Source organism: Sesamum indicum, linkage group LG4 (assembly GCF_026168435.1).
Source record: "Sesamum indicum cultivar Baizhima isolate 11 linkage group LG4, ASM2616843v1, whole genome shotgun sequence".
Lineage (NCBI taxonomy): Eukaryota > Viridiplantae > Streptophyta > Magnoliopsida > Lamiales > Pedaliaceae > Sesamum > Sesamum indicum.
Window position 1 is genome coordinate 20,147,883 of NC_142660.1, and position 13,028 is coordinate 20,160,910.

A 13,028-nucleotide genomic window follows, 5' to 3' on the forward strand; every position below is an offset into this window, starting at 1 on the left:
GTAGACAAAAAGTCAAAGGGAAAATAGATGTTATTTCCTAATATGAGCTCTTTAGTTATTGCCTATAAAAAGAAAGGAACAAGAGGTAGATTCCACGTGGCTTCTTCCCATAGGTTGTGAACAGTCAAGAATGGACGGTGATAGTATCGTCCCCAGAAGGAACGCCTACAAAATTGCAATACCAAAAATGGGACTACTGTGCTGGGGACCACCCTGCCCCTGCCCATATGTAAATCTTTTCATACCCTAAAAAGAAAAAAGAATTTAAAGAATATATCTTTACTGATACAAAAATAATAATAAAGAAAAATTATATAATAAATAATAATTCTAAATTATATATTATGGTTCTCAATTATCTTTTGAATTTTAGATTTTATTTTATTTTCAAAAAATATTTTTACTTAGGCTTCTGAAAAAAATTAAAATATACTTTTAAAGATTAAAAAGAATAGTTTATCAACTTAATATTGATATTTTAGGGTGTTTAGGTGAATTACAATATAATCATTATTAGTATTTTATATTTTATCCAAATACTTCAATAATAATAATATTGAAAATTTAAAAATATTTATAAGGCATATAAATTTATAAAATATTTTAAATAAAGTTAAACAAACACTTAGTTTTGAAAGAAATGGGACTCGGCCCAGCGTTCTTAAGTATAGAAAGATTATGGCGGACAAAAGAGAGAGAGGGAGAAATAAAAATAAATAAATAAAATATTAAAAGTAAATCTACCTATAATACTATTAATATTATTTAATTATCATAAATCAATATTTTTTTATGGAACCATATAAGAATTTCTCAATAATTTTGGTGGGAGAGTAATATTATATAATTTATGTTAATAGTACCAATTAATGTCCTTTTTCCCATATGTACCACAAACCACAACAAACACATGTTGTCTTTGCGTTTTTCACAACAACTAAACTACTCTTTTTAGTTTCATATGCCTTTTCTTTATTTGCAAAAAATTGCCCCCAATATTTTATCAAGAGAAAAATATAATTCAATCTGGGTTCAGATAAATCGACACTGATAACACGACGAGTACGTTACGCATATTGATTGATGTACAATTTAACAGAAACGATCACTTACATAACAAGTACTAATATAGTATGCAACGCGATTGATGCTTTGTTGCATTATGTATTGTCCACTCTGGTTTATATGATTTTGTCGCAAAAAGGAAATTCCCTAGGGAGAAGGTTTTGGATTTATAAGCCACTCAAAATCATTACTAGAATTGATGTGGAAACCCGTGCCTGCGTTATTAGCTCCTGAACAAGGGGTTTAAAATGGGTACATGGCCTCGTTTCTACATATGACACCAAATTATGCAGTATGGAATGCAACAATGTCCCGTTGCATGAGTTATTGTATGTTCTAATTTTGCATGAATTTTTCACAATTTTATTCCGAAGAGACGCTTTGCAAGAGCGTGGAGGTATTGGGAACTTATAAGCCACTGAAACTCATGATCTGTAATTGATATAGGACGTGAGACCACATCAAGTACAATACAATATGATTGATTACCTAACATAACATAGTCCGGAATAAAAATTTTCAATTCCAACAACACGCTATTTTTATATTTCTTTTAAGCCCACAAAAAAAATATATAAAATTATATGATAAAAACATGTTAGAAATAAAGAATGATAATAGGAACAAGACATGTGTTCCACCCAATGCCAATAATTTAGATAGTACTTAGTCCAAAATTGAATGTGAACAAAACAATTTTTTGTCACAAGAAACATCCTACATTGTTAATCCTATCAAATCATGCCTTCATGCTATTAGATGAGTTGTACGATTTACGTGGCCTAATAAACATTGAATGACGGATGTTGAGTGGGCTGTAAGGAAGTGGAGGGGTAAACATATCGTCAATGTGACCTATCGCGCATTACTGTCCGCGTGTATCTACCATATATGGAGATAGAAAAATCTTAGACGATTCGAGCATATTGAGCGAAACCCAAATATTGTAGCTAGCTTAATTAAGGAGGATGTTAGACAACGTATACTTAGCATTACTTTAGCTAGCTCTGTTGGTACACATGCACTTTATAGATTGTGGCGTATCCCTTGGCCTGTCGAGGGAAACACTACCTGATTCATGATTGTTGTACTATATCTTTTCCTATTTATGAAAATTACATTTACCGAAAAGAAAATCATGCATATTTTGCAGGCTAAACTGCAACATTTTTTTTAAAGTTCACTATAATTATAAATATTTTTTTATTATTTAAAAAATTATAAATATATCTCGAGAATTAACGACTTTATACAAATACCTTTTTGTGACTAGGGAATATTAGTTAGACGATCATTCATCTCAAAAGTATTTGTAATTTTTCAAACAATAATGAAATATTTATAATTATGACAAATCTCAAAGAAATCCGTTGTAATTTATCTTATTTTGTATTTATTTTACTTGCATCTTAAACAATATTACAATGAATTCCAATTAATTTACGACCAAAAGGAATTTAGTAATTCATGAATTAAATTATCAATATAACTCTAAGATTTATTGTGTTACTTTAAATATCTAAATAAATAGTTTGTCTGTTTGGATCATAAATCTATACTTTATAGAAAAAAATGTCATTTTTTCTCACAAACGGCGATTATGACACCGCAACACCAATTTTTTTATTATGCTAATAATACCCTTAAATTTTTCTTTTTTTTTCTCTTTTAGAAATATGATATGTTGGTTTAAATATATATATATATTTTATTCATAATATATTAAAAAAATATAAAATATTATTTATTATATGTACACAGAACAATGACGTGCCACGACGGCTAATTATTATTAAAAAAAGATAAAATTATCTTAATACACTAAAAATATTTTTATATTCTTTTACATGTCAAAGTTAATTCAATCATACAATACATTATGGTACAAGTCGAACACGACCTTATGATTGCATAACAAGCCAAGAATTATTTATAAAATAGTATGTGAATCTATTTTAAGCAATCGAAACAAGCAAACAGGACTTTTACGTATACTTTGAATTAATTAAAAAAATAAACTATTATATATGGCAAGCAATTTAAATAAAATTTCAACACGAACAAATCATTTATTTATATTCATACATATATATATATATATATATATTTCGGCCAAGAAAATCAAGTCGAGTATTTTAAGTTTATTACGATATGTGAAATTATTGATGGGATATTAAATTAAAAAAAAAAAAAAAAAAGAATAAAGCACGTGTGATTGCGTGGGGTGGGGGTGGGGGTGGGGGTGGGGGGTGCCCTTCTAGCCTATGAAAAGGCACCCCCAAGATTCACGATTTTGTATTGGAATTATGCTTTTACGTTGTGGCCAACGGATGTCCCTGTCTTTTTTTTTTCTTTTCCTTGTACACATGCCAATCATGATTTATTTATTCATTTTGACACTATCCCGATACTTCTACGTGACATTTTAACAAAATTATATTTTTTATTTTATAATTTATTTTATTTACATAGTTAATCTTGAACGTCTTATATTTGGACGTCTCTTTCTTTGATAAATTTAATCTTGTGTTCACGATTTTGATGCTAACAGTTTATAGTTACGGGCAAAAAATGAGATTTATTTTACTGTAAAGGGATACATGATTAATTTACTAAAAAAAAAAATCAAATGTGATATGCTCGTGACTGAATTCGTCAAGAAAACGACTGAATGTGTAAATGGAGTAAGTTACATAACCAAAAGTGCTAACGTCTTATACTTACAGGATAAAAAAATATATTTTTTTTATATATATTTTTATACTAATAATCGAGGACACTTTGGTGCTCGAACATAAATTTAAAAAATAGTATAGATTTACTTCGTGTGATTGAGCATATTAAATTGGCACTTTATATGCAAATTCAATTTCTTGTATCGTAATAATCACACTGTAATTAATTTTATCTTAAAAATGATGATTTTAATCCGTTATAAAATTGTGAATCTGAATGATATAATCACATTTTAAAATTTATTTTCTCATAATCGATTATACAATCGACGAGCCAAACTGAATCTAAAATATGTGAACGCCAACAATATGTACTTTTGTATATTTAATGGCCCATATTTATTTTAATTTTGTATCGTTTTCTTTATCGAAGCTGAAATTTCTTACATATTCCAATTGTATCTTTTTTATCCTCATTTGCCGGCCATTTTATTGATTTACCGACGAAAAAATGATGAATCGATTATAATTGTATTATAAATTTTTAATATAAATAATTATTAATATCAAATAATATTCATGACTAATCGACCAATAATATTAAAACATATCCATCCACATGAACGGAATTTGACGGCTAAAGAAATATTTTTGTCGTTGCGAGCGAGTATGGGTATTTTGGTAAGTTGAGTTTTTTGGTATGAAGATATTGATAAAAACATATAAAATATAAAAAAAATATTTACCATATTATTAATTATTGAATTTGAATTAAATTTAATATTAATGAGGACCTTATTCTATAAAGTTTTCTAACAACCATAAACAATCACAAACTAGACTATTTTAAAGGCACCAAAAAAAATAAAAAATCAAAATTGAATAATTTTTTAATGTATCAAATAATAATAAAGATGATAAGTTTGAACATTGTACTTATGTTTGTTTATAAGTTATTGTAATAAACCAAAACATGCTTATCATATACTCCTCAAAGTAACATAAACACAAAATTATAAATAATTAGTCAATTATTTATCTTAACTACATCGAAGTCTCGTTATTTAATTCTACGATACAACGAATATGCTAACTGTCGAAACTAAAAATATGCAGATCGAGGGTTGCGCTCGTTTAATTATAACAACCGCCATAAGAGGTCACACATGACGTTAGAATCTTTTTTTTTATATATACATCGAGTGCGTATTTTTTTTTTTGAAAAATAAATATTATACCACACGAGCGTAATATATATATTCTTTTATTTTTTTAATAAAAAATATCAAAGTTGGTTCCCTAATTTCCGTATCGGGACTTGAATATGTAATCTATCTTTCATAAAAACAAAGTGCCACCATTGATCTGCTTAATCGCCTCTAAACATATAAAATGACACTTTTCCCAAAGAGTTTTAAAATTACACTTACACCCCTTAAAAAAAAATTCACCATTTACAACTGATTTTCCTCCGTTAGAATTTATATAAAAAACATCGATGTTAGCCGAAAAGATACATATATATGTTCAGACAACAACATAGACATGTCTAATAATGTAAAGGGTCAACTAGATCACAAAAAAGATTCTTAGGAAGAAAAATACATCACCCATGATGTCAACTTGCAAGAATCAGAGGCAGGGGCATTCTTGTCATTCCACCTATGAAAATGGCAGCTCAAACTAAGACCACTTAAAATGTTGAGACAGAAGAAAAAAACAAAGAACCATAAAAGCAATACAATGAAGAGAGAGAAGAAGAAAACCTTAATACGGACAGGGGGTGGAGTGGGGGTGGGGGGGGGGGGGTCAGTGACAACAAATCATAAAACAAAACAACCTATCACTGTCAATCAACAAAATAGGCAACACATAAAAGGGTTAACAAATCTGGACCGTCAAAAATCATATATTTTATTTCTATTTAATACATATATAAAATATTCTTTTTAATAAATAAACATAACTTTTATACAAGTTATCATATATTTATTAAAAATAATAGAAAGTACAATATAATTTAGAATAAAAAATTTAATTAATGCCAAAATTACTAAATATATGAATTACTACAAAACAAAAATTCCCTAAAAAAAAGAAAATAGCAACGAAATAATTATTTTTTAAAAAAATAAAAAAGTTTCCCACATCATAGAGTTGTATTACATTTACTTTAGAAGTCTTTTTAATTATGCAATTTTCACTTATTTAATGAACCTCAGCCTAAAAATCACAAACACTAAAAAACACAAATTATTTTTACCAAATATATATATATATATATATATATCAACAAGAACCCGAGACTTTAAAAAAGAAAATAATCGCATTTTATATCAGACAGTCGTATTATTACATTTATTTATATCTTTATTTTTTTAAAAAAAAATAATTATTTATAAATATTTTCACATTTTCAATAATAATATTAGTCATTTTCAATCAATTCATTTGTCCCTCCTACCCAAAAAGGGGCACTTGCAGAAAAACAAGCAATAATTAAAAAAAGGAAAGTTGATATGTCAAAAAAGATTGATTGACATAACCCCTCCCCACAAGAATCTTGATTGTACTACTACTTATATCCCTTCCCCTTTAAGGCAAACTTTCTACCTTAAATATCTCTTAGTTACTTACCCTTTTGGGTTAAAATATCACTACCCCCCACTTGGAGTTATTTGTATATGAATATATAACTTTTTACATACATAAAATTATGCTAAAATTGGGTAGGTAGGGGTGGGGGTAGTGGTGTATAAAATTTATTAAGTATTGGAAGGTGGAGTGTGTGTTGTGTGTGCTTTGATAGGGATGGTAAGTGTTGTACCTTGCCTATATATTCATTTTTTTGTCATCTTAGGGATTGTTTGTTGGTTTCTTCACTCACTTTTGACTTCTTTATTCCTTTTAGGGATAATTACGTGATGTTCTCTCATTAGATTTTGTGTAATTATATCTATTTTTTTTTTAGTTTGTTAACTTATATTCAACATTCATTATGTTTATTTTTGTCTAAAAAATAGATTTTCGTCGGTCAAAATTCGACCAGTCTGCTAATAATAGCAAAAAGAATTGAATGGGAAATTTATATTTTACCCCGATTGACTCATTACAGGTCGTATAATTTTTTTTTCTGACGAAACAGATATACCTCCTCATATGCATTAACGTGTGTAAATGTATAGGGATAGTTTGGTCCGAAAAAAATTATTTAACCTATAATAATTAAATAAAAAGTCAATTAATGGTAAATATGAATTTTTTATCTTTTTTTTGCTAATAGTATTAATTCAATAAATTTTGACTAACAGAGGGATCTATTTGTTAAATGGAAACAAACATCAGGGGTACTAGATACAATTTTTTAAATATAAAAAAATTTACATATAATTACATCAACCCTTAAGAGAGCGCGGTGTAATTATACCTTCTTTTTAATAGTTGAAAACATGTGTACATTTACTTAAAATCGATCAATATTGAAAATAAAACTAAAAAGGACTCAAAATTTCCTACGATGACCCCTTTTTTTGATGAATTGTGACACTCATTTTCAATCGTATCTCTAATATTGGAAAAAAAAAATATGTAATTCATTTATGAAATTTTATTTTCTTGAATCTTTTTGTTAACTTTCGATAATTTTGAATAATAAATTAGGTAATATTTTTGCGCGATAAAAAAGTACTAGCCGAAAAATCAATTTGAGAATAATATAAAATAAGGAATGTCAAACCCTATATATATAGTTCTTGTAATTAAGATGGTAAATTGTCAAAAAGCCCTAGTTCTTGTAATTAAGATATGGTAAATTATGAAGCCCTAGCTAGTTGTTGTAATTAAGATGGTGAATTATGAAGCCCTAATTCTTGTAATTAAGATGGTGAATTATGAAGCCCTAATTCTTGTAATTAAGATGGTAATAAAAATTTAGGTGTACATTATGTACTCATCTACACCAATCCCTGATTTTAATTTACTTATTAATCGTAGATCATTTACGTCGAAAGTTTTTAATTTTTGGGATTGTAATTTGGAGCTGTTAGGACCGTCGGATCTTGAGAGGTGTCGCTACATCATGAATGATGGAGATCACTCACCTCAATTGGTCCGGCGAGCTTGCAAATATTCATAAGATCTCCGACCGTTGTTTCAAAAATTATAAATTAATGCCCATTAAAATTAACGGCCATCTAACAAATATTTCTACAGTGCACTGTCATGATGGGGTATTTTTCATACGACTACTAATTTTAGGTGGTATTTATAATTATAACAAATATCGAAAAGCCTGTTGTAAGAATAAAATATTATTATGAGAGATATGTTCTTGATATAAAAATATAAAAAGAATTCTTGATGAAGTTATTATTTTCACAAATTTTATCACTAATATTTGTTTTTTTTTCGATCTTTCTGATGAAATAAATATGCGTTTAACATTAAAATCTTTTGTTAATGTGCTTATAACGCTATCATTATTTACGTGTTATACTTTATTGATCAGCGTAAAATATTAAATATAGAAGGATGAGAATTAATTAAATTAATTTTTTTATCATCATAAAATATTAAATATAATTTAATTTTTATTAGTTGATATTTTTTCACTCATATATATATATGTATTTTTGGCATTATTACCATTGAGAAAGTTAAGTTTGGTGGGGGAAAATGTAAATTGCATCAAAATCAGGTGCAATCAACCTCGATCAAGTGATGTCCAATTGGAGCTGGCCACGTGGACATCATGAATGGCGATTCGGATAAGGTACGGTCGGCCGCTACGCAGGTAGAGTGGTGCCCTTTTCAGGTTTTTCTCCCCCTATAGATTCTATAAAACTTTATTCCGTGTTCTTCACGCGTTCAGATGGCGCGTGTATGCTTGTGGTGGCCCAAAAGTTTGGAGACGTTAACGGTACTCGAGTTTCTAGCACGTGATTCTCAGTTGCTTGGATGTATAGATATATATATATATATATATATATGTTAACGGTGTAGATTTCATCAAATCAAAATGCCCTTTTGTTCTCTAATTTACAGCTTGCAACATGTAATTCTTGATATTATTATTATTATTATTATTATTTTAATAAAAATGAATAATGGGTTTTCTTATTTTTGTTTTGAAAATTTATCTTTTCACTGGAAAAATATTGCGATGAGAAATAAAATATTATTTTTGATTTAACGTGAAAATCATAATATTTTTTAAAAATTGATGGCTATTGCAAGTCATAAATGCGAGTTTTGACTTGTGCAGTTGTGATGAATTAATATTTCATATAGAAGGATTGGGGACTCCGAAAAGTTCCCCCCACCTCTAGGTGGTTTTAATTAAAAAAAAAAATATTTCATATAAATTTTATATTTTTTTATTATTATAAATAATTATAAAAAAATAAAATTGTATTTCTTTTAGTGCGAGATGACGAGTTAATCTTAATCATGCTCTTAATTTTGATAAAATGTCAGATGCAAATAACTCTTTTATCAATTTTTATAATTTTCATGATTTGTTGAAATTGATAAAAAAATCTTTTTATCAATTTTTATGTTTCTTATTGCATTATTTTCAGAAATTCGTCATATTACATTTTCTGATAATTTCATAAAGCAAAAGTTTTAGATCATAATATTTGTTAAGCTATTAGAATTTTTGTAGTATTTTGTATTACAAAAACATCATCTACAATCGTTCACTATGACACTATCTATACTATATATTATTGGAAAGATCTTTTTTTGGTGTCTAAATTAATTTTGGTCAGTTATTTTTTTTAAAAGGTTTAAATTCATTAATTATTGTTACCACCCATCATGATTTTTCATGTTGTTGCCTCTTGCTTTATTATGACTTCTCTTTGGTTGTTTCTTTCTTTCTTTCTTTTTTTTTTTCTCTTGTTTCAGGGAAGAAGGTTTCATTGCAGGACATTCAGCGTTACAAAGCTGAACGCGAGCGCAAACAGCGTTATAGCGATGGACGGGCTCACCTTCCTCCTATGTAGAGAAAAGAAGGCGAGAAACGTCGCTCGCCCCTTCCTCCCCTATGATCTCGGGAAGTGAATTATGGTCAGGAGGATCTGGAAAGGATAGCCGCACTGCACCCTCTGGATAAAAAAGACCTCGTGAGTCTAATACTATTGAGGTTCCTCATGGGATTGGAAAATGGCTCTTTTCTTATGGGACCAATTGTCATGAAGGGGTAGCTTCATTCAGGGATGCTTTCAATTTTGACCTAGCTTATGAGAGGTCGCACAGTGAAGTGAGTGATTAAGACGTCGCTTGCTTTAGCTCCCTTGCTGATCATACCATCACTCGCCTTTTGTTCGATGAATCTGTTAGGGTGAGTTCATTTTTGTTTGCCTTTTTTTTTTTTTTTGGTGTAGTTGTTTACTTAGCTTATGACATCATCCTTTTTGTGTTCTTATATTGCTACATTGATCGAGATTGTTGACCAAGGCTTTGCATTTTACGACAAGGAGTTGAAGCATTCGGAGGCCACCCTTGAGGAGATGAAGAAAGAAAGAGCTTGCTCATTGTCAAGAGCAACTTAAGGAGGCGACCAAGGGCAAGACCAAGTGGAAGGATCTCTATAATCGCGAGGTTGCTTCTGGTAAGAGGTTCCTCTCAAGTCGAGGTTGGAAAGATTTACTTTCAAGATATGTCATACTTACGAGTATAATTGAAGAGGGTGGTTGTGGTATCTTATAACTTTTTTGTCCGTCATTTTTATTTTTTTTTAATTTATTTATTTATTTTGTTTTTTCTCTTTCCATGTACAAGTAAATACTTTTCCACCATTTATTATACCACTCATGCATATTTCTCTTCAAATATAGACTTTCTTTCATTCATTATTTATTCTCTCTATTTTATTTTACTAAATTGTGTTTTGATAATAAAGTATTGGTTTAATAAAAATATTATTATATTTTCACTGTTATCGAGTGTGCTTTTCCAACTAATATAATATTAATGACAAGATATCAAGTGACATTTTTAAAGTTATCACTATATATAATTACTGATACATTTATAACGACAATACAAATATACTAACAATAAATATGTCATTAGGTCGTTTTTCTTGATGACAATTTGTACAAATTAAATAAAATTCTACCCCCAAAAATAGAATTTTAGTTTCAAACAAATAAAATAAAAATTCATTCAACTAACTCAATATAACTTAATATTCTTTCAAATTCATTTATTTTACAATTGATAATGTAAAAATCTCCAACTAACTCACTCATATTTGCTACCCAATTCTTAAATATTAATTTTCTAGTTGTAGATAAGGCCTAATTTGATTGGCAAAATTGAGGCTCCAAGATTCTAAAGTCATAGGTTCGAATTCTACCAACATACGTATGTTATTCTACTTTGATAATAAGTGTCGTTCTACTTTGATAGTATATGTTGAATAGATATAATTATCTAATATTGATTCGTATAAAATTATTATAATTATTAGTTATTATTAGATATAAATATTTAATATTGATAATCATATAAATTTACTTAAAAAGAATAATAGTTCATCACTTCACTTTAAAAAGAATTTCTAGTGATGAAACTTAAGTTTGATCAAGAACAAGAAATGAATCAATATTGGCTGATCCTAATTAGTTCCTTGCCCTAAATTGAATTAAGGGAACAATATTCTTAAAGTGAACAATATTCTTAAAGTTCATCATTATTCCCAAGATGAACACCAACACATAAGTTCCAACCTCGTTAATACTAGAAAAAAAATTATTATTGACTATAAATATTAATAACTATAGTTAAAATTATGGTATATAATTATTATTAATCATAATTAAATAAAATTAATTTAAAAAATTATTTTTTTTTACTATGAAAAAATTATTTGCTACAATTAAAAGTCAAGATAAAATATTTAACATGTTGAAATATTTTAGCCAACCAACACCCTCACTAACACTTGAACCATTGTGGCTTGTCAATTTTGACTGAAAAGACGACACTGATTGCTCGAACTAGTATAGTGACTATTCAGTCTGGTTGAATCAGTACAATCATAGCTCTCGAGTCCAACTATGTCTTTTGGTGGCAACCGTGTAAATAGATTCTATTATCTTCGTTTCATTATATTTTACATAACATTTTATCGTATAGCAATCAAAATATTTATGAGGTTCCTGTCGTTTTTCAAAATAGTTTCAAACTATTATTTGGTTTGCCCCATTTTTGAAAATTTGTATTCTTGCTATTTTGAAAATGATATATTGGTGCATCTTAAGAGATACTAGTTGGTAAATTTTAACCACCAGTATAGAGCAATATTATCTTAAAGAAAAATATCCCAACTCATGCTTCGACCTTTTTTCTTAGTACACAGCTTTCAGATCTATTTATAATACTCGATCCAAGCACACTATAACTTTGGAGTATCTGTCCCGTATATATAAATTATTAACAGTGCTGCAACAATTAAAATAGATAACATATAAACACCAAATAATAATAATAAAAAGAAAAACCCATATCCTCTTATTAAAAGCTTAATGACAATGAATTTAGCTCAACTAAATATTATAAAAATTTCTAAAAACAAAAAGGAATCATCACATTCCTAAAAAGGGAAGCAAAACATCAAAGATTTGAAGACAAATAAAGAAATGTAATCACAATCCTTAAAGAATCATGATTACTAAAATAGGAAGAGGAAGACAAAGCACAATCCTTTAAGATTGAGATGAGATGATACCCACATCAAAGAAAAGTCAGACCCTCATTAATTAATGTTATCTTTCAAGTATCTCATGTTTTCTTTCGTCTTCCCAACAAAACTATATATGTAATGACCATTTATTTATTTAATTATTTATGCATATATTCTGCAAAGTGGGGTATTCATATTTGAAAGCGATTTCTCTTATAATTTAATAATAAAAAAAAGAATCAGACAATGAAAAGAAGAGTGAGAGGGGAGATAAGAAATGAATGCAGAGGAGAGGGTGTACTTGTCGGCAGGGGTACGAGGTTTTAATGCTTTTGTGCTGTCAATGGCGACGTGGCCTCTTCTTCTCCTTTCGTACTTAAAGTCTTCTCTTTTCTTTTTCTTCTATTTCCCAAATTGCCCTTCATTCTTTTCTCTCAAGGGGGGTGGGGGTTGGAGGAGGAGGGTTTATATTAGTATTAATAAATCACACGTGTTTGGACATATTGGGCTTTAAGTATTTGATTCTCTTAGAGTCTCTGTTGCGTTTGTTTTTAAAATTTTCAGCATCCAAATTTATCTCTATCTTTGTCGCT

General features: G+C 28.6%; 1 long non-coding RNA gene across 1 annotated transcript; it reads left to right on the forward strand.

Moving 5' to 3' along the window:
• Positions 1-9,591: 9,591 nt before the first annotated feature.
• On the forward strand, positions 9,592-10,454 carry LOC148788539 (uncharacterized). The gene is made up of 2 exons (XR_016065332.1): positions 9,592-10,086; positions 10,223-10,454. It is a non-coding gene; the product is annotated as an uncharacterized LOC148788539 (long non-coding RNA).
• Positions 10,455-13,028: the final 2,574 nt, after the last annotated feature.